General features: G+C 40.8%; 1 protein-coding gene and 1 pseudogene across 1 annotated transcript in view; one reads left to right on the top strand and one right to left on the bottom strand.

The window, feature by feature from the left end:
* KPNA3 (karyopherin subunit alpha 3) overlaps window positions 1–22,053 on the top strand; it is a 1,032,760-nt gene that overhangs the window by 831,853 nt on the left and 178,854 nt on the right. The gene's annotated exons all lie outside the window — the stretch shown is intronic.
* Window positions 11,480–14,333, bottom strand: LOC126940424 (cTAGE family member 2-like; annotated as a pseudogene).

Genomic DNA, 22,053 nt, shown 5'->3' with positions numbered 1-22,053 from the left:
TCAGCTCTCTTCCCAAGTAGCTGGAACTACAGGCACGCACCAGCACACCCAATCTTCGGCTATCTTTTTTGAGACAGGGTCTCACTTTGTCACCGAGGCTGGAGTGCAGTGGCACAATCTCAGCTCACTGAAGCCTCGACCTCCTAGGCTCAGGTGATTCTCCCACTTTAGCCTCCTGAGTAGCTGGGACCACAGGGAGTTGCCACCACGCCCAGCTACATTTTTGTATTTTTTCATGGGGAGGGGGGTCTCTCTATGTTGCCCAGGTTGGTCTCGAACTCTTGGGCTCAAGTGATCCACTCACCTTGGCCTTCCCAAAGTGCTGGGATTACAGGCAGTGAGCCACCGTGCCAGGCTCCTTCTGTTATCTTGATCTGCAGCAATATTAACTGATTTAGTTAATGTCACTTTCTAGAATTTTTCATATCCTACAAGACCCATATCCCCCCTGTACTCTTCTTTTCCAAGATTCTGATCACTATTTTCACTTGTTTATTCTTCCAGATAACTCACATTAGCTTGTAAAGTTGAAGAAGCAAAATAAAAATTCTGTGGGACTCTGCAGTTGTATTAAAACTCAAGGTTACTGTGGGAAGAATGGACATTTCAATTTTCTCATCTAGAAGTGTGATCTCCTTTCAGGATTGTTCTGAGGGTAGGAGGGGACAGGGTCTGGTTCTGTCACCCAGGCTGCAGTGCAGTTGTGGGATCTTGGCTCACTGCAGCCTCAGCCTCCTGGGCTCAAGCAATCCTCTCACCTCAGCCTCTGAATTAGCTGGAATTACAGGCGCACTACCGTGCCTGGTTAACTTTTTAATCTGTTTGTAGAGATGGGGTTTCACTTCGTTACCCAGGGTGGTCTCAAACTCCTGGGCTCAAGCGATCCTCCCGCCTCAACCTCCCAAAGTGCTGGGATACAGGAGTGAACCAGCACACCCAACCCAGGATTTTTTGAAATCTTGGGTCTTCTTTTATTTCTCAGGCAGTCTTATCGTTTCCTTCAAGTGTATTGTAAATCATTCCCTCTTTCTTTAGAGAACGTTTGGGTTAGGGGAACTCCCTCCAAAGCCATCTCAGCCCCTCCTACCATGCTATCCCCCCATCCCCAGCATTTGGCCCATCTCCTCATTCCATAATCTAGCCCCTAAACTGCACTTTCCCTCTGTACTTCTTGATAGATTTTTGAAGTCTTCGTCTCCTATTTGATGCTTCTGTATTATTTATGCTGCTGCTACCATCCCCTGAAGTCCTCCAGCAAGGCCAGACCCCTGGACACCTTCCTTTACATCTACCAATACGTCCCGCAGAGCCATTTCCCTTGTACCCCTCCATCTACCATCGCACAGCCTGGCCCTCCCCCTGCCCAGACTTAGCTATTATTGGAATGCGACCCCCACTCGCATCACAGGGTGTACACCCACCATGAGATTAGAGTAATATTTCTCTTAGATTTTACGAAAAATATCATCAGATGGTGTACATCCACTGCAATGTTAGGAGTAAGGCTCCCTTAGCTATTATGAATAATATTGCAGATGTATACCCACTGTGATATTAGGAGTAATATTCCCTTTAGATATTACAAATAATATCTTCACAGGGTGTACGCCAACTGTGATATTAGGAGTAATATCTCCTTAGATAGTACGAATAATATCATAACACGGTGTATACACAGTGTGATATTAGGAGTAATATCTCCCTTAGGTATCACGTATATCATCACAGCGAGTACACACAGGGTGTACATCCACTGTGATATTGGAAATATCTTCTTAGATGTTACGAAGAATAGCATCATAGGGTGTAAACCTACTGTGATGCTAGAGTAATATTTCCTTTATATATTACAAAAAATATCATCACAGGGTGTACAGCCACTGCGAAATTAGGAGTAATAGCTCCCTTAGATACTATGAATAATATCACAGAGTGTACACCGACTGTGATATTAGGAGTAATATCTCCCTTAGATACTATGAATTATATCACAGGGAGTACACCGACTGTGATATTAGGAGGAATATCTTTCTTAGATATTACAAATAATATCACAGGGTATATAACACAGCGTGTATACCCACTGTGATATCAGGAGGAATATCTCTCTTAGATATTATGAATAATATCTCGGTGTACACACATTGTGAAAACCCACTGTAATATTAGGAAAAATATCTCCCTTAGATATTACGAATAATATCGTAACACGTCTACACATGGGCTGTACACTCACTGTAATACGAGGAGCAATAGCTCCTTTACATATTACCAGTAATATCATGGGTCTACAGTCACTGTGATATTATGAAGAATATCTACCTTAGATTTTTCCAGTAATATCACAGGGTGTACACCCACTATGGTATTAGGAGTAATATCTCCCTAAGATATTATTAATAATATCATAACAGTATGTACACCCACTGTGATTTCAGGAGTAATAGCTCTGTTAGATATTACTATTAATAGCATCACAGGGTGTAAACACAAGGTGTACATGCACCATGATATTATAAGTAATATCTCACTTAGATTTTAGAAATAATATCATCACAGAGTGTACACCCATTATGATATTAGGAGTAATAGCTCCCTTAGGTACTAGGAATAATATCATCACAGGTATGCACCCACTGTGATATTATGAGTAGTATCTCTTTTAGATATTACAAATAATACCACAGGCTGTACACACACTGTGATATTATGAGTAATATCTCCTTTAAATATTACAAATAATATCATCACAGGATCGACACCCACTGATATTGTGATATTAGGAGTAATATCTCTCTTAGATATTGAAAATAATCTCATCACAGGCTATACACATACTGTGATATTAGGATTAATGTCTCCCTTAGATACTATGTTCATATCATTACAGGGTGTACACCCACTCTGATATTAGTAGTAATATCTCCCTTAGATATTTCAAATAATCTCATCACAGGGTGTACACTCACTGTGATATTAGGAGTAAAATCTCCTTAGATATTACAAATAACATCATCACAGGGTGTACACCCACTCTGATATTAGGAGTAATATCTCCCTTAGATAATATGAATCATATCATCACAGGGCGTACACCCACTGTGATATTAGGAGTAATATCTCCCTTCCATATTATGAATAATATCATTACAGGGTATACACCTACTATGATATTAAAACTAATTTCTCTTCAGTATTACTAATATCATAACAATATCATCACAAGGTGTATACACATGGTAACATTAGGAGTAATATCTCCCTTTGATATTACAAGTAATATCATAGCAGCCTTTACACCCACTGTTATATTAAGAGTAATATCACCCTTAGATATTATGAATAATATCACCACAGAGTGTCACCCACTTACCCACTGTGATATTAGGAATAATATGTTCCTTAGATATAGTGAATAATAACATCTCAGGGTCCTCATCCACTGTGAAATAAGGAGTAATCTCTTTCTTAGATATTACAAAAAAATAAAGTCACAGGGTCTAGTCATTCCTAATATCAAAGCCAGTGTACATACACCCTGTAATGATATGATTTACTACTCATATGATATTACTAATCACTCCTAATATCACAGTCGGGGTAAACGCTGTGATTATGTTATTCATAATATCTAAAGGAGACATGACTCCCAATATGACCTTGGGTGTATACCCTGTGTATATACCCTGTGATATTATTCGTAGTATCTCTCTTAGATATCTCTCATAATATCTAAGAGAGATATTATGAGTAATATCATCACATGGTGTACACTTGTGGTATGTATTAGTGTCTAATTAGAGATATTAGTATGATATTATGAATAATATCATACGATATACACACAGGGTGTACACCCACTGTGATATTAGGAGTGATATCTCCTTTGATATTATGAGTAATATTATCAAAGAACATATATCCACTGTGATATTAGGAGTACTATCTCCCTTAGATATTATCAATAATAATACAGCGGGGTGTACATTCACTGTGATATTAAGAGTAATATCTCCCTCAGATATTACAAATCATATCACAGGGTGTATACCTACTGCAATATTAGGAATAATGACTCCTTTAGATATTATGAATCACGTAATCACAAGGTTTACCTGACTGTGATATTAGGAGTAATATCTCCCTTAGATATTATGAATCATATAATCACAGGGTGTACACCCACTGTGATATTAAGAGTAATATCTTCCTTATATATTATGAATCACATCATGACAGGGTTTACAGCCAGTCTGAAATTAAGAGGAATATCTTCCTTAGATATTAAGAATCGTATCATCACAGGGTGTCCCCCCACTGTGATATTAGGAGTAGTATCTCCCTAAAGTATTATGAATAATATCACAGAGTGTATAACCACTGTGATATTAGGAGGAATATCTCCCTTAGTTCTTATGAATAATAAAATCATAGAGTGTACATCCTCTGTGATATTTAAAGTAATATCTCCCTGAGACATGACAAATAATATCATCACAGGGTGTAAACCCACTGTGATATTAGGAGTAATTTCTCTCTTAGATATTATGAATAATATCATCAAAGGGTATACACCCACAGTGATATTAGGAGTCATATCTCAGATATTATGAATCATATCATTACAGGGTATACACCCACTGTAAATTACAAGTTATTTCCCTTAGATATTATGAATAATATCACAGGGTGTACACCCACTGTGATATGAGAAGTAATATATCCCTTTGATATTATGAATAATATCATCTACTATAGGCACCTGCTACCACGGCCGGCTATTTTTTGTGTATTTTTAGTAGAGACGGGGTTTCACCATATTAGCCAGGATGGTCTCAATCTTCTGACCTCGTTATCCACCCGCCTCGGCCTCCCAAAGTGCTAGGACTACAGGCATGAGCCACCATGCCCGGCCGCCCCTATACTCTTAAGTATGGTTTTATTTCATTGTTTTGAATAGTTCTCGAGATTTCGGTTAAATTTATATCCAGTAGAATTTCTGTTTTTCTCCAGTAGAATACTTCTCTCATTTGATGATGAAATCCAGCATACTAAATAAACCATAGTAACACCAGTGTTTCTAGGTTCTTCCACGTCCATGTGTCTGTAAGAACACAATCCTCTGTGGACATTTATTGAGTCCCCACTCTCAGCTGGGCACTGCAGAGAGTTTATTAACAAAAAGAGAAGGTGGCTGGCTGCAGAGGCCTGTAATCCCACCATTTTGGGAATCCAAGGCAGGAGGATCGCTTGAGCCCAGGAGTTTGAGTCCAGCCTGGGCAACAGGGCAAAACCTCGTCTCTACAAATAAATTAGTTGAGCATTGTGGTGTGCACCTGTAATACAAGCTACTCAGGACGCTGGTGTGAGAGGATAATTTGAGCCCCAGAGGCAGAGATGAGGTAAGATGGCACCACTGCACTCCAGCCTGGGCAACACAGCCACGCTCTGTCATAAATAAATAAATAAATGAAGGCAGTGGCTCTTGTTCTTCAGATGCTCCCGTTTGTGATGTGTGAGTGTGGGACAGACTCCATCAGAAATCTTATTTTCTCAGCTTCTGCTCTGGGTAAAGACCAGGCCCCTGAGACTGTATTAAAGGGAAGCTTGTCATCCAGACACTTCATAAGGAAACAGAAGACCTCAAGAAAGCTTCCCTCAATCAGTATCACTGTCCATTTTCCTCCCTGAGTCATAGCCTGGATGGGTGGGAACCAGATCGTCACTGGACCATCCGTGTGGAGAGCACAGGAACTGAGACTGGAAATGAAGGAAGTGAGTCCTTTAGGTTGTTGGTCTCCAGGGAAGAGGGGCAGAGGCTTCAGCATCTTACAGTCTCTGCTGTTTCCTAAAATAAACCTTTTTCAGGACGAAGAGCTATTTCATGCTCTGTTCCACTGTCTGTCCATTATTAAGGCAGTAGGTCTTTGGCTTCATCTTATTCAGGGAAATAAATGTTTATACTGATGGCTCAGAATGCAGTGGTCTAGAATGAAGAATGTGGCACTTTTACTAAAGGTAAAACTGCAGATGTGCCACTAGCAGATAGCTCTAAAACGTTGTGGCCTTTTAAGCCAGGCATAGAGGCGTGCACCTGTGGTCCCAGCTACTTGAGAGGCTGAGGCTGGAGGATGGCTTGAGCCCAGGAGTTTGAGGCTCAGGGAGCTATGATCATGCCTATGAATCCCCACTGTGCTCCAGCACAGGCAACATAGCAAGACCCTGTTTCTAAATCAATAATAAAAATTTTAATAATTGTGGTCTTCTTAGTTATTACCACTGGCTGAGCCACCCTCTTTTCTCCCCCAAGTTACTGTAGTGGCCTCCTCACTAGAGGTCTGGCACCGAATCTGGCCCCTCTGAGTGAATAAGTGAATGTTTGATGTGTCTCTTAAGACTTCAACTCAATCTGTTGACTATAACAGGTATTTAGTGCAATGTAGTTAAGAAAAGCAAATATGAACCAGGCGCAGTGGTTCAAGCCTGTAATCCCAGCATTTTTGGAGGCCAAGGGGGGGTGGATCACCTGAGATCAGGGGTTTGAGAACAGCCTAGCCAACATGGCGAAATGCCGTCTCTACTAAAACTACAAAAATTAGCCGGGCGTCATGGTGGGTATCTACCCAGCTACTCAGGAGGCTGAGGCAGGAGAATTGCTTGAACCCAGGAGGCAGAGGTGGCAGTGAGCTGAGATCACACCATTGCACACCAGCCTAGGTGACAGGAGCAAAACTCCGTCTCAAAAATAAAAGAAAGAAAGAAAGAAAAGAAAAGTAAAGAAAACAAAATACGATTCTGATCATTACCAGACAGAAACATTTTACTTTATTTTACATGTTTTTCTTTTATTAATCAGCTTTCTCAGGTTGAAGGAAACATTTTCATGAGTTTGTTTCCATCCATCTGATGACTAATTTTTGTTTGTTTGTTTGTTTGTGTGTGTTTGTGTGTGTGTTTGTTTGTTTTAGCTGGAGTTTCACTTTTGTCATCCAGACTGGAGTGCAGTGGTGTGATCTCGGCTCACTACAACCTCCACTGGCTGCGTTCAAGCAATTATCCTGCCTCAGCCTCCCGAGTAGCTGGGATTACTGGCACCCGCCACCATGCCTAGCTAACTTTTTGTATTTTTAGTGGTGACGGGCTATCACCATGTTGGCCAGGCTGGTCTTGGACTCCTGACATCATAATTCACCCACCCTGGTAAATTCCAAAGTGCTGGGATTACAGGCTTGAGCCACCGCTCCTGGCAGACCACTAACTTTTGCTGAGCCTCTCCTGCATTCTGTTTTCTTCACATCAGGCACCGGGCAGCTCCTGGTATGTAGGTAACTTGGTAAGACATGATGTTCTTTGCCTCTGAGGAGCTTACAGAGTGATCAGGACAAGAGTTCTGTGAAGAGATCATTACAGCATGACTCTACAAAGAATGTGTAATGGGAACACGCAGAGGGAACAATTACCTCTTCTTTCTTGGGATGGGGGAGGAATAGAACTAGTTTTTCAGAGATAAACAGCATAGTCTCAACCTAAAGAGACACACATTCCAGGCAGAGGAGGCAATGTGCACAAGCACAGGCCTGGCCAGGGAACAGTGAGCAGTAGGCAGGGGCGGGGTGAAAGGAGGCTGGGGCCCACAGTGGCGGGTCTCATATGTAGGCTAAGGAAGTAATCCTTTATCCTCTAGGAGCCAAAGAAGCATTCTACATAGGCAGATCTAGTAACTCCAGCAGCAGGGTAGATGATGGTTTGGCGTAAGGAGAGAGCAGAGACAAGGAAACCAATAGGAGGCTGTGGCCAAGGTCCAGGAGACATTGAGAGTCTGAGATAATGTCTTAAATCTTGTGAAGTGGGCCGGGCATGATGACTCATGGCTGTAATCCCAGCACTTTGGGAGGCTGAGCTGGGAGGATCGCTTGAGCCCAGGAGTTTCAGACTAGCATTGGCAACATGGTGATACCCTGTCTCTACAACAACAGCAGCAAAATAAACATTAAAAATTAGCCAGGGGTTGTGGACTGTGCCTGTCATTCCAGCTACCGGGGAGGCTGAGACAGGAGGACTGCTTGAGTCCAGGATGTCAAGGCTGCAGTGAGCTATGATTGTCGCACTCCACTCCAGCCTGGGCAACAGAGCAAAATCCAGTCTCAAAAAAAAAAAAAATCTTGTGAATGAAGGGGAAATAACCAAGGCCTTCTCAATTCACTGAAAGGAAGATTTATTTCTCTGTAGCTTTCAAGGACACTCTTAGTATTAAATGAAGAGGGTTTTTAAAAACGGGTAAAAAAGACCAGCATGGTGGCTCCCGCCTGTAATCCCCTATAATTCCAGCACCTTGCAAGGCCAAGACAGGCAGATCACTTGAGGTCAGGAGTTCGAGAGCAGCCTGGCTGATGTGGTGAAACCCTGTCTCTAGTAAAAACACAAAATGGCTGTGAAAGGCTGAACTTTGAGCTTGACCTTAGTGCTTAAGCTATCAGAAAAGTAAATAATGATTCTCATATGCTGTGTTAGAGACTGCTTGTTATCTTCAATATCTGTTCTGTTTTACTCTTCTTTGGTAATGTAATTTTTTGTTTTTAGCTGACCACGTGGCTATAGGGAATAATGATGGTGATTTTTAACCTCATTTGCAGCTAGATACACTATGTTGTTTATTTCTTCTGGCCCACAGGATGTGAGCAGATGTGTTATGTGTCATTTCCAGGAAGTATCATTAAAGGGTGGGATGTGTACCTTCTTCCTAGCTCCCATCTTCTTATGACCAAAATGAGAAGGTAATGCCTACCACCTCCGCAGCCACTTGAACCACAGAGTGATCTACAGAATGGATGCAATGCACAGCAGAGAATGAAATAGAAGGTTTCTTGGTCCCTATCATCATGAAGCTGCCCCGCACTGTTCACCATCAGACCTATACAGTAGAAGAACTAAGTTTCTCTCTTGTACAAACCATTTTTTATTTTGCACGCAAACCTAATCCTAACCCTAGTGACTTAAAATGAAACTTGAAAAGGAACCTAAAAGCTAAGCTTCATTTCAGCACTTTTTAGACTCAAATGATCTCAAAGCCCTTAGTGACTTAACCCTGAGGAGCTTCATACTTACTTGTCCATTTGCTGCTGCTATAATAGAATGCTACAGACTAGGATGTTTACAGATAATTCAAGTTTATGTGGCTTATAATTCTGGAGGCTGGGAAGTCCAAGATCAAAGGTCTGCATCTTGTAAGGGCTGTCTTGCTACATCATAACATGGTGGAAGGCAGCACTTGGCAAGGAAGTACATGAGACAGACAGAGGAATGTGGCTGAACTCCCAAATTAATGAACACACTCTTGTAAGAACAGCATTAATCCATTCATGAGGGCAGACACCCTCATGACCTAATTGACTCTTAAAGATCTTACCTCTTAGTACTCTTACAATGGCAGTTGAATTTCAACGTGAGTTTTGCAGGGAACATTCAAATCATGGCATTCATTTGTTTATGTAGTTTGGAAACACTACCACAATTTGGGAAAGGAAAAAGGAAATAATTGAGATGGCCAATATCACACAGCTTTTGGATTATTGTTGTTTCACCACAAGCTCCAGGAATCTGCCACCCTTGTTGGAGTTGCCTGGGCACGTCCACAGGGAATTCAGAGGTGTCTCATTTCCTCCAGGGAAGCACTTTTCTCCGCCCCCTTGAGCATGGTGGGTGCAAGTTAGGTTGGTCTGAAAGTGAATGTGCTGCTGTTGGCTGTTCTAACATGTCTGTCATAAGAAGCGACAGAGTGAAATCTCATTACTGAGGACTACACTTCTGTAACAAACTCAAGAAGAAATACATTTCCATAAAAGTTAATGATGCTATAGAAAATTTTTTTAAAGTGAAGAACAACTTCCATGAATAAATTCTCAACTAGTTCAAAAGAGCAGGAACACAATTTGAAATGCATGATGATTACCAAAACATCAGGAGTTCAGTCTAGGTCCTGCTGCTTACCCCAAAGAAAGTCAATCACTGAGACAATGATTGACTCAAAGATCACCCCAGAGTTCAAAGTGGCTGCTGAGGCTCTAGGCATTACCTCTTGCCAAGGAAGAAGGCTTTAATCAGGTGCTGCAGCTGAGAAGATGGAGATCAGTCTCAACTCCATCTCCCTGGACAACTAAAATTAGGGGTTTATATAGCAAGGAAGAAATGTAACAATGTGTAGGAAAATGGGAACTCTTGAGAGGCCTAAGGAAGAAATCACAATGAATGAGGGGTCTGGCATCTCATTGTCTGCATGTGGTGATCTAGTGAGTTTCAGTTCTTTATACTTTTTGAGAAGTCTGGGGTCCTTTACTGAGGAAGGAACTCAGATAAAACAAATATAAGTTTCAGGCTTTAAGACCAGAGGGGTAAATTTCTATCTTCATCAGAAAGAACTGTCTTTGGGACTACTGGGTGCATTTCAGTCCCCTCTTTTATCAATTCCTCATTTTTGGGAAATCTGGTCATAGATCTTTCCGGCTGCTCTTTCGTAATATCTAAGGCAGATATTACTTCTAAAATCACAGGGTATACAGCCTGTAGTGATATTATTCATAATATCTAAGGCAGATATTACTCCTAATATCACAGTGGGGGTACACCCTGTAATTATATTATTTGTAATTTCTAAGGGAGGTATTTATCCAATATCACAGGGGTGGACATCCTTTGAAAATATAATTTGTAATGTCTAAGGGAGATATTACTCCTAATATCTTCTTTTAGATATTAGAAATAATATCACAGGGTGTGCATTCACCCTGTGGTGATATTAGGAGTAATATCTTCTTTAAAATATTACTAAGGTTTTACATGACCTTGTGGCTTCTGCTGTCTTGAATGGCCTTTGACATCCCCTACGGGAGCTCACTCTAGAGGCCTTCATCAGAGGCCACGTGAAGACAGAGGCTCTGATACCATATTAACCATATTTTTTTATGTATCCTGACGCTGTGACATCTAGGGCCTTGCTGACCTTGCCAGGCCTGTCCCTCCCAGGGTTAGCCAGTTCCTAGAGATAGTAAACAACTTGCCCATGAGCGTGCTTTTCACACACAAGCTAACCAGTCCAGAGCTCGTGCCCCCAGTTACCTACTCCATCAGCCTTCCACAGGACTCACACACTCTAGGCCACTGTTCCTCTGCCCTAAGCACCCCAGGGCCAGGTACCTGACAACTAGGGACAGCCCCTATACCCAGAGCCTGCTGAAATTACTCAAACTTAATAGCTAACCTTAACCCCGCTCATCTTGCCTCACTCCTTCCCGTGGAAACCACCATAAAGGCTCTGCCCATGTTTTTCCATCACTCCTGCCTTCTCGCTGACCATAGTGCCTCCCTATTTGGTGCTGCATGGCACAGCACTTTCCCTTCTCTTGGATCTGTGAGTAACAAACTCTCTTTTCAGTGGCAATCGACTCTTGATCTGTCGGTCTCTCCATGCCTGAAGAATAATGCAACCCATATATATTTTTAAATCAACTAAAATTTATTTAATTAAGCATAAAGTTACTTTCACATTTGGCTACACCCACAGTAAATACAGTTCTTGGCATAAGGCCATGGCCTTTAAAATTTAAAGCCTCCCCACCCGCAAAATTACATATATAAAACTCCCACTATTGTTTCTATAATAGTGGATTTGTTCATCAAATTAAAATAGTTATACTATCTAGAATAAAATAAAATGGAAATAATTTACTCATAAGATTCATATTTAAATCATCCTTATTTACAAACTACTATCCTGAGAATTATAATTCCATTAAGTTTCAATTTGAGCAAAGTGTAATCATTGAAGTAACAGCAGTTACTTCAACTGAAATGAGAACAGTCAAAATGACTTTTGAAGAGAGCAAAAATATTGTCAGTTTTCTTGCCATGGTTCTGGATTTTCAGTAGCAGGCTCATTTGAAGGCAGACTCAACCCTGAAGGGAACTCGCTCTATCTTCAGAATGTGGGGGTGGGGGGGGCAAAATCCAGGTCTTGGGGGAAGGTAAGGAGGAAAACCCCTCGGTGGATAGACATTTCTCATTGCAAATGGAGCACGTGGTGGACCTGGGACATCCCTTGGTGGAAAATAATCTGGAGAAGCTCCAAACATGGTTCCTGGAGGAGGTGGAGGGAAAGGAGGTCCTCTTCTCGTGAACGGGCCCCTCATATCCACTGGCAACAACGGACCTCTGATTGGAGCGAGAGCTGGAGGAACAAAGCCCGGGCCAGTTGCTTCATTTTCAGCGGGGAGAGATGAATCAGGCACATTTAAATTACCAAGATTATCTTTGGTATCATTTCTACTGGATTCCATTTCTGAAGGCATTGACCCATCCATTTTATCCGAAGAAGGCATATTAAAACTTCCGAGTTCTGCTGGTCCAGAGCGTCTAGCAGAATTAGAATAAAATGTGTCTTGCCTTTGTGGAGGAAGAGCTGAATCAGGATATGATTGTCCTGGTGGAGGAAACATCATCCTACGGTCCTGTTCACACGGAGGCGACAGGCACCCAGTGTCAGAAGGAGCCCTATGAGGACTGGTTAACCTCTCACAGCTTGATTCTCCTCTTTCATTGGTAATCTGATGGTCCAGAGGATTCCCTGGGCCTCTTGGGCCTCTTCCTCCTCCCGCTGGAAGCAAAGGTGAGAGTCTCCGTGGACCCTCCGACAAAGCTGGAGGATAGAGAAAAGCTCTCATTTCAGATGAAGGCCGACCCAGTGGAGAGGGACCATATGAGGAATGCTGTCTGCCAAATGCTGTATTTGGAACATTAAGCGCATAAGGATCTTTTTCTAAAAGTTTCATTTTAAACTCTGTTTCGGCTAATTTTTGTCTGTTGTGAGCATTTTCTTTCCTTAAATCATTGAGGTTTCTTTCAGCAATCCAAGCTGCAAAACAATTACCATCTACTTTTTTCTTATAGGAAATAATCTTCCCTTGATAAAAATGAAGAACTCTCTCAAATTGTTTTTCCAGATCTTTGGCTCGCTTTCTGCAGGTCTCCAGCTCTCCAGTGCCATGGCTGATCGTTTCGTCTGCTTTAGAAAGTTTCTCATTCTCTGACCGGTTATTTTCCTCTATTATTAATTTCCTGTATAGCTTCATTCTATTTTCTTGATATAATTCTGTCATTACCTTTAGTTTCTGTTGAAGCTTCTGATTCTCACTTTCAAACTGTGTGTTTTCCGACTGCAAAGATGCTTGTTCCGTCTGAAGGTTTTTAATATGCTCTCTGAGTTCCTTCTTGGTTTCATCAACTTCAGATAACTGAATATAAAGTTCGTTTCTTTCTCCTTCTAAGGTTGTTAAAGAATCATTTAATTTAGCTGCACGAATCAGTTTCTTCAAAGCTCGTTTTGGAGGATTGTCTAAGTTAGCACCATCTTCTGATTCACCGTTCATTTCGAATTTCAAGTTACCATCATCTGTTATGTCTTCTTCCAGCATAGCACCCAGATCTTTCATCTTTCGCAAGCGTTCAGTCAGAGTCTTGATGTGATTTTCTTTACCATTTAGAACTTGTTCTGCATGTACTTTGGAGTCTTCAAATGTTATTTTCTGTTTATTAAATTCACTCACTTGTTCTTTCCATACTTCAGCTTCTTGCAAAAGCTGTTTCTGGCTTTCCCGAAGTTGAGAATTTTCATTCAAAGCATCTTGTGTTGCTATCTTCAGTTGTTCTTCATTCATTTGAAATCTCTTCAAGGTCATTTTGGCTTCAGCTACTTGGGATTTGAGGGATTTTGACTCATCTTCTAGAGACTGTATGCCTTTGGAAATATCCGCCATCAATTCATCTTGTTCAGAATGTTTCGATTTCTCTTCTTTTAACTCTTTTTCTAGACAGAGTATTTCATGCTCAAGTTCAGAATTGGACCTGTTCAGCTTTTCACAGGTTGCCTCCAAATTTTGTTCTTCTGTTGCCTCCTTCTCAGAGCTGGCATCCTCTAAAGATGACTCTACTTCATAGGCTTCATACTCTTTTTGAACAAGGCTAAACTTTTCAAGTAATCTACATTTTTCTTCAATTAGTCCAGAAAGCGCCTCAGCAAGGTTTTTCTCTCTTCCCGCATAAAGCCGACTCCTAACCGATCTAAAACTTCTCCACAAGAAAAAGGGAACAGCAAAAAATCCAACGACAGCTGCACATATCACCAATTCCCATGGAAAACCATAAGGAGTCGAATATGGTCTCCTGCCTTCAGGCAGTGCTGCCATAACCCTGCTTGGCTCCTCCAGGACCAGCCCCCAGTAAGGCTGAGGGGTAGTCCCGGGCTCCTCCATAGCGCCAAGGCTGCTCTGGCGGTGGCCACCGCAGTAACCCAGGCCGTCCGGGCCACAGTTAGCCGCGAAGAACACACAGGCTTAGGTTAGGAACAGAATCTGCACCTGGCAACCGGAGCAGACCACTGCGGTTCCGGCTGCGGGGGGAGCTGGGGGACGCGGGAACCCACAGACCTTAGGGGGACGCGGGAACCCACAGACCTCACAGGCCCATAGAAAACGTACAGTAAAAATATAGCATTAAAGACTTTTTTTTAAAGATATCCTTCTATAGAGTACTTATCATAAATAAATGGAGCTTGCAAGATTGAAAATTGCTGTGGATTAGTTAGTAAGTGGTGAGTGAATGTGAAGGCCTAGGGCATTACTGTACACTACTGCAGCCTTCGCAAGCACTGCACACGTAAGCCACACTAATTAATTAAAATTGTTTTAGTCAATATAAATCAACCTTAGCTTACTGTAACTCTTTTACTTTATAAATGTTTACATTTTTTTAACTTTTTTACTTTTTTGTAATAACACTTCACTTACAACCACATTGTATAGCTGTACAAAAATATTTTCTTTATATCCTTACTTTGTAAGCTTTTTTCTTTTTTTTTTTTTTTTTTTTTTTTTTTTTTTTTTTTTACTTTTTAATAGTTTTTTGTTAAAAACCAAGACATAGACACACACATTAGCCTAGGCCTACACAGGGTCAGGATCATCAATATCAGTGTCTTCCACCTCCACATCTTGTCCCACTGGAAGGTCTTCAGGGTGGATAACACGCATGGAGCTGTTGCCTCCTATGATAACAATGCCCTCTTTTGGATACTTCCTGAAGGACCATCCTGAGGCTGTTTTATGGTTAACTTCTAACCGTACACTCTAAAATAATGACAAAAATTATAGTACAGGTTGGTCCAGTGAGAGTGGGTTATCACAACTTACAACATTTAGTGTCACTAAAGTTGGTATAAAACCCTCCACTGCTAAATTTAAATGGTTTACAGTTTTTGTGTGTTTTTTTCTTTTTGTTTTGTTTTTTGAAAAAAATAGGCTGGGTGCACTGGCTCATGACTGTAATCCCAGCACTTTGGGAGGCTGATGCAACCGGATCACTTGAGGTCAGGATTTCAAGACCAGCCTGGCCAATATACTGAAACGTCTCTATTAAAAACACAAAATTAGTTGGGCATGGTGGTGCACACCTGTAATCCCAGCTACTCAGGAGGCTGAGGTAGGAGAATCACTTGGACCAGGAGACAGAGGTTGCAGTGAGCTAAGATAGCACCACTGCATTTCAGCCTGGGCAATAGAGCGAGACCCAATCTTAAAAAAAGAATAATATAGTATATACATAAATATCAATTCCTCATTCATGAGGAATCTTGTTGATCATTCCAGTTTCTTCATATTGAGGAGGGGCATCCTGGGCAACCTCATACCATGGGTAACTATGTCGTCCCCCAGGAATCACAGGTTAATCTAATACTGTCCTTTTCTTCTGAAACAATCTTTCTTTTTCCAGTCCCCTACTTCCACCAAAGACAAATGTCAGCAAGACAAACCTACCTGTACAATAAGCTGCAGTCCCATAAACGTGGCCTGATTACCCCAGAAAGTGCAGCAAGAATTACTGTCCACATAGGCTCTCCTAAATTGGCCTTGCTGGAACCTCTCACAAGGTCATTTCAGTCAAAGACCTGGGTAAATAGCCAGTTCATCCACCTGTGTCACAGTATAAAATACAATAGATTCTTATTGAACTTATGCAAACAAACACATTGCCATTAATTAAGAATAATCACAAATAATTTACAAATGAAGAAATTAGGCATAGAGAGAACTATACCTCAAATTCTGTTTGAGGAAAGCACATTGTATTCAATATACTTAAAGTCTACTCAGAGGCAATAAAAGCTCCAAAGAAAAAAAATTCTCCAGGCTCTGAAAAACAAAACAAAAAAAATCAGCAATATTTCAAATGAAAAAACCATAAAAAATTATTTAGTCTCCATTAATTCAGTCCATGCAATCAACTTCTGGTATGCTTCATATTGAGTTAGCAATCTTTATGAACATATCAGCATTTCAGTTAGTGCCCTGGAAGTTTTCTCTCTAATCCAATGGCACAGTCTACAAAGTTATCAGAAACCTGCATTCGAGAGGTTGAATTTTTCATAAACTTCCCCAAGGAAGAAAGCCCTGGACTGTAGCTGATTATAAGTCACTTTTTGAGAAGGATCAAAGCAAAACTACAATTGTGGATGACTAAAGTTTTAAGACAGCCATAGTTAAAGGCACAGTTAACGAGGGTATTTTGTTATTCCTGTGGCATACAAGTTAACATAATAATAATAATAATAGTGTGACAACATATATTAAGACGTATCAGAATTTTAGAACTCTCATATCATCCCGGAACTTCAGGAAGCCAAGGTGGGTGGATCACCTGAGGTCAGGAGTTCAAGACCAGTTTCGTCAACATGGCAAAACCTTACATCCACTAAACATAGAAAAATCAGTTGTACATCATGACTCATGCCTGTAATCCCGGCTACTTGGAAGCCTGAGGCACAAAAATCACTTGAACCTGGGAGGCATAGGCTGCAGTGAGCTGAGATTGTGCCACTGCACTCCAGCCTAGGCAACAGAGCAAGACCCATCTAAAAATAAATAAATAAATAAATAAATAAATAAATAAATCCCAAAGGAAGCTGAACACCACCTCTGATTGACAATGCTTCCTACATAATTCTAACATAACAAACAAGCCAAATAAATGTAATATATCCCTCTTGGACTTCAGGGAACCTTATACCCAAAAAAGTTAGTTTGAGGTCAAAAAGACTGAATTTAGAACTTGAAATTTTGCCATTGGAAAGTTTGTCAGAGATGAAAGTTTTGAGACACCTGACATCACAAAATAGGATTATACAGGTCACTATAAAATAGCCATTCATTTAGCAAAAATGATAATACAAAACAGCTTACCCTTTGATAGTGAGGAGACTCAGTCTTATTATTCCCAAACAGTAAGCCCTAATAAAGACAGCATGAGGCCAACTAAGAGGGAGAGACTCTCTTTTTCTGTAGTTTTACCCAAAAATCTCTTATCTCTTACATGAACATTTTGTTGAAGAGAAAACCAAATTTTACCTTTATATGGTATATTATTAATGTTAAAACTAATTTTAATAAAACCTTATAAACAAATCTATCCGATTGTAATCAGTTTGATCATAAGGTAAGATTTCCATAAACTTTTTATAATCTTTTACAATTTTCTGTTAAGGAGTAGATTAATGCTCCAGGAAGGCCCAGATGCTGGCCTTGCTTCAGTGTGGTTTTGGTGTTAATGTTTAATTTATAGAAAAACTGAAATAATTTTTTTTTTTTTGAGACAGAGTCTTGCTCTGTCACCCATGCTGAAGTACAGTGGCATGATCTTGGCTCACTGCAAGCTCCGCCTCCCAGATTCATGCCATTCTCCTGCCTCAGCCTCCCGAGTAGCTGGGACTACAGGTGCCTGCCACCACACCTGGCTAATTTTTTTTTGTATTTTTAGTAGAGATGGGGTTTCACGGTGTTAGCCAGGATGGTATCGATCTCTTGACCTTGTGATCCACCCACCTCAGTCTCCCAAAGTGCTGGGATTAGAGGCGTGAGCCACTGCACCTGGCCCTGAACTAATCTTATCCCTCAAAACCAGCCCTTACAATCTCATGTGCCTACCTCTTCTGCAGTAGTCCCTGAGCCTAGAGGGATTGAATAGTTTTAATTTTCTGGCCCTGTGTCTTTTTTTTTTTTTTCTGAAATGGACTGTGGCTCTGCCACCCAGGCTGGAGTGCAATGGCACAATCTCGTCTCACTGCAAACTCCGCCTCCCAGGTCCAAGCGATTCTCCTGCCTCAGTCTCCCGAGTAGCTGGGATCGCAGGTGTCTGCCACCATGCCCAGCTAATTTTTGTATTTTCAGTAGAGATGGGGTTTCACCATTTTGGTCAGGCTGGTCTCCACATCCTGACCTCAGGTGATCCACCCACCTCGGCCTCCCAAAATGCTGGGATTACAGGCGTGAGCCACTGTGCCCAGCCAGCCCTATGTATTTTGAAAGCAGATCACGGCTGGGCACAGTAGCTCATGCTGGCAGATCACGTTAGGTCAGGAATTCAAGACCAGCCTGACCAACATGGTGAAACTCCATCTCTGCTAAAAGTACAAAAATTAGTCGGGCATGGTGGCACATGCCTGTAAGCCCAGGTACTCAGAGGCTGGAAGCAGAAGAATTGCTTGAGCCCAAGAGGTGGAGGTTGCAGTGAGCCAAGATTGCACCACTGCACTCCAGCCTGGGTGACAGAGTGAGGCTCCATCTCAAAAAAAAAAAAAAAAAAAAAAAAAAAAACCCAATCATTTTGATTGTCAGTTTCTCCCGGGTCTGACGACAAGGCTTTGACTGGTGTCAATGCTCAAGATTAAGCAGGAGTCGGTGCCTTCTTCAGATCCAAGAGTCAAAGCCCTGTAATTTAACAGCACAAGGATTAGTTAATAGATATTTTTACTGCAGAAAATCCTATCATTCTAATACGTCACAAATTAAAGCACTGTGATTTGGGGTTTAGGAGCTACTGCCTGCAGCACTTCAAACCACAGTATTAAAGTAGTTAGGCTATTCATTGCATATGCCTAATTGCTAGCATTCTAGTGACAGAATTGTGGCTAAAAGCATAAAAAATGTGATAGGTCCTACGCGGAACTTATCAAAGTAAGACAACTAACATTTCTCTCCATCACTAAAATATGGTAAATACAAATACCAGTTTTGGAAATTCAGTATGAGGATAAATAATCTCCTTTCACTTAAATGCTATACAACAAAACAAGCACAAAGTAAGAACAAGCGCACAATAATTTCTTTTCAGCTATTTAAAAGAGCATCATTGTCAGGTATGGTGGCTCACACCTGTAATGCCAGCACTTTGGGAAGCTGAGGAGGGCATATCACTTGAGGCCAGGAGTTCAAGACCAGCCCAGTCAACATTGTGAAATCCCGTCTTTACTAAAAACATAAAAAAATTAGCCAAGCATGGTGGCACGTGCCTGTAATACCAGCTACTTGGGAGGCTGAGGCATGAGAATCATTTGAACCCGGGAGGTGAAAGTTGCAGTGAACCCAGATCATGCAATTGCACTCCAGCCTGGATGACAGAGTAAGATTCCATCTCAAAAATAAAATAAAATAAATAAATAAAAGAGCATCATCATACATTTCCAAGATTGGTTTCTAGATACAGTACTGTCAACTGACTAGGTAACTTTCACCACTAAAATTTTCAAACCAATGAAACACTTGTGGATATTTTGTTTTCAAGTATACATAGGAAGGCCCATCAGTGATAAACACCTTGGGATCAAAAATCACTAGAAAGTCTCATACTTGTTTTTGTTACTACTTAATCCAAGTCGATGCCACTTAATGTTTTTTTTTTTTTTTTTTTTTTTTTTTTTTTTTTTTGAGATGGAGTCTTGCTCTGTCGCCCAGGCTGGAGTGCAGTGGTGCAATCTCGGCTCACTGCAAGCTCCGCCTCCCGGGTTCACACCATTCTGCCTCAGTCTCCCGAGTAGCTAGGACTACAGGCACCTGCTACCATGCCCGGCTAATTTTTAGTATTTTTAGTAGAGACAAGGTTTCACCACTTTAGCCAGGATGGTCTTGATCTCCTGTCCTTGTGATCTGCCCACCTCAGCCTCCCAAAGGGCTGGGATTACAGGCGTGAGCCACTGCACCTGGCACTTAATGTTAATAATAGTAAACACAACTAAGGTAGTTTGAAAAAAATCTCAATCAATATAATTTCCATAAGGACAAGGCCAGTTTTTCCTGAGCATTAAAATTTTGTACCCATATTACTGTTGTTCCTCATTAAAGGAAAACATCTGAAACCAACTCAAATTATTGATTTCATTGAATTACCTTGGAAATAGGCTAGACATGGTGGCTCATGCGTATAATCTCAGCACTTTGGGAGGCCAAAATGGGTGGATCATTTGAGGTCAGGAGTTCAAGACTAGCCTGGCCAACATGGCAAAACCCCGTCCCTACTAAAAATAAAAAAATTAGAGGTGGTGGTGCACGCCTATAATCCCAGCTACTCAAGAAGCTGAGGCACAAGAATCGATTGACCCCAAGAGGGCAAGTTGCAATGAGCCGAGATTGTGCCACTGCAGTCCAGTCCAGCCTGGGAGACTAAGCAAGACAATATCTCTAATATTAATAATAATATGAAAAGAGTAACCTTGAAAGTAAACACCATTTAAACATTTTAATTCTCACCTATCTTTTCAAACAGCAAAATAAATGTACTATCTGCTCAAACATTATAAAAAACGACTTTTATTTATTTATTTATTTATTTGCCAAGAACCTTAAGGCTCTCATAGATCTCAAGATCATCAGAGGTAAGCAAAACCAATCAAAACAATTGTTTTATAGTTTAAATTCTGGGATACATGTGCAGGACATGCAGGTTTGTTACATAGGTATACATGTGCCATGGTGGCTTGCTATACCCATAAACCCATCATCTACATTAGGTATTTCTCCTAATGTTATCCCTCCCCTTTAGGTCTTATGTTTAAATATTTAATCCATCTCGAGTTAATTTTTGTATAAGATGTTTCAGTTTTCTGCATATGGCTAGCCAGTTTTCCCAATACCATTTTTTAAATAGAGAATCCTTTCCCCATTGATTGTTTTTGTCAGGTTTGTCAAAAATCAGATGGGTGCAGATGTGTGGTGTTATTTTCGAGGCCTCTGTTCTGTTCCATTGGTCTATATATTCGTTTTGGTACCAGCACCATCCTGTTTCGGTTCCTGTAGCCTTGTGGTATAGTTTGAAGTGCAATCTCCACCTCCTGAGTTCAAGCGATTCTCCTGCTTCAGCCTCCCAAGTATCTGGGATTACAGGCACCTGCCACCACGCCCAGTTAATTTTTGTTATTTTGGTTTTTTTTTTTAGTAAAGATGGGGCTTCACTGTGTTGGCCAGGCTGGTCTTGAACTCCTGACCTCGTGATCTGCCCACCTCAGCCTCCCAAAGTGCTGGGATTACAAGTGTGAGCCACCGCATCCAGCTAACGATTTTTTTAAATAGCCAGGACCTAAGTAAGAAACTTAAAGTTAAATATATAAGCATTTTTTGCCAGTAACTCAGAATATTCAGCTAACAACGTTAAATTAGTCTCATTTGACAAAGAAGGTACACAAACAAAAATTATTTTGTTTATTTAGGCTGGGTTCAGTTTTATAACCTTCTATGCCAAACCCTGACACCTCAAAATATCTAGCAGAGGCAAATATAAAACCAAGAAAAAAATGTATGCTGACAATTCTGAAGACATTTCTCCTTTTATTTTATCAATAATTTTAAAGCCGGTTTGTTTATTAAAGGTTTAAGTAAGTCATGTGAACTTGAAAAAGACTTTGGACTTAATGTATGAGTGTTTTTTTATTTATAAGCCAATTTGGTAGACACAACCTATAATGTACATATATAAACATATATAGACATGTATACACATATATAAACAAAGATACAATAGCCTTTGCCTTTGAACTCTAGCCCTGAGATAGCAATACAAATCACCAGTTTATGTGGCTATACTTTGTTTGCCTGGATAGGCAATCCAGTGAAGGCTGTGAACCAAAATTGTGGGTAAAGCAGTTTCCATGGCAATTTGTTTTTTAAAGGCCAGACCTCTCCAGAC

Source organism: Macaca thibetana, chromosome 17, assembly GCF_024542745.1.
Source record: "Macaca thibetana thibetana isolate TM-01 chromosome 17, ASM2454274v1, whole genome shotgun sequence".
NCBI lineage: Eukaryota > Metazoa > Chordata > Mammalia > Primates > Cercopithecidae > Macaca > Macaca thibetana.
Note: the sequence above shows the minus strand (reverse complement) of the source record. Positions and strands in the feature narration are given on the sequence as shown.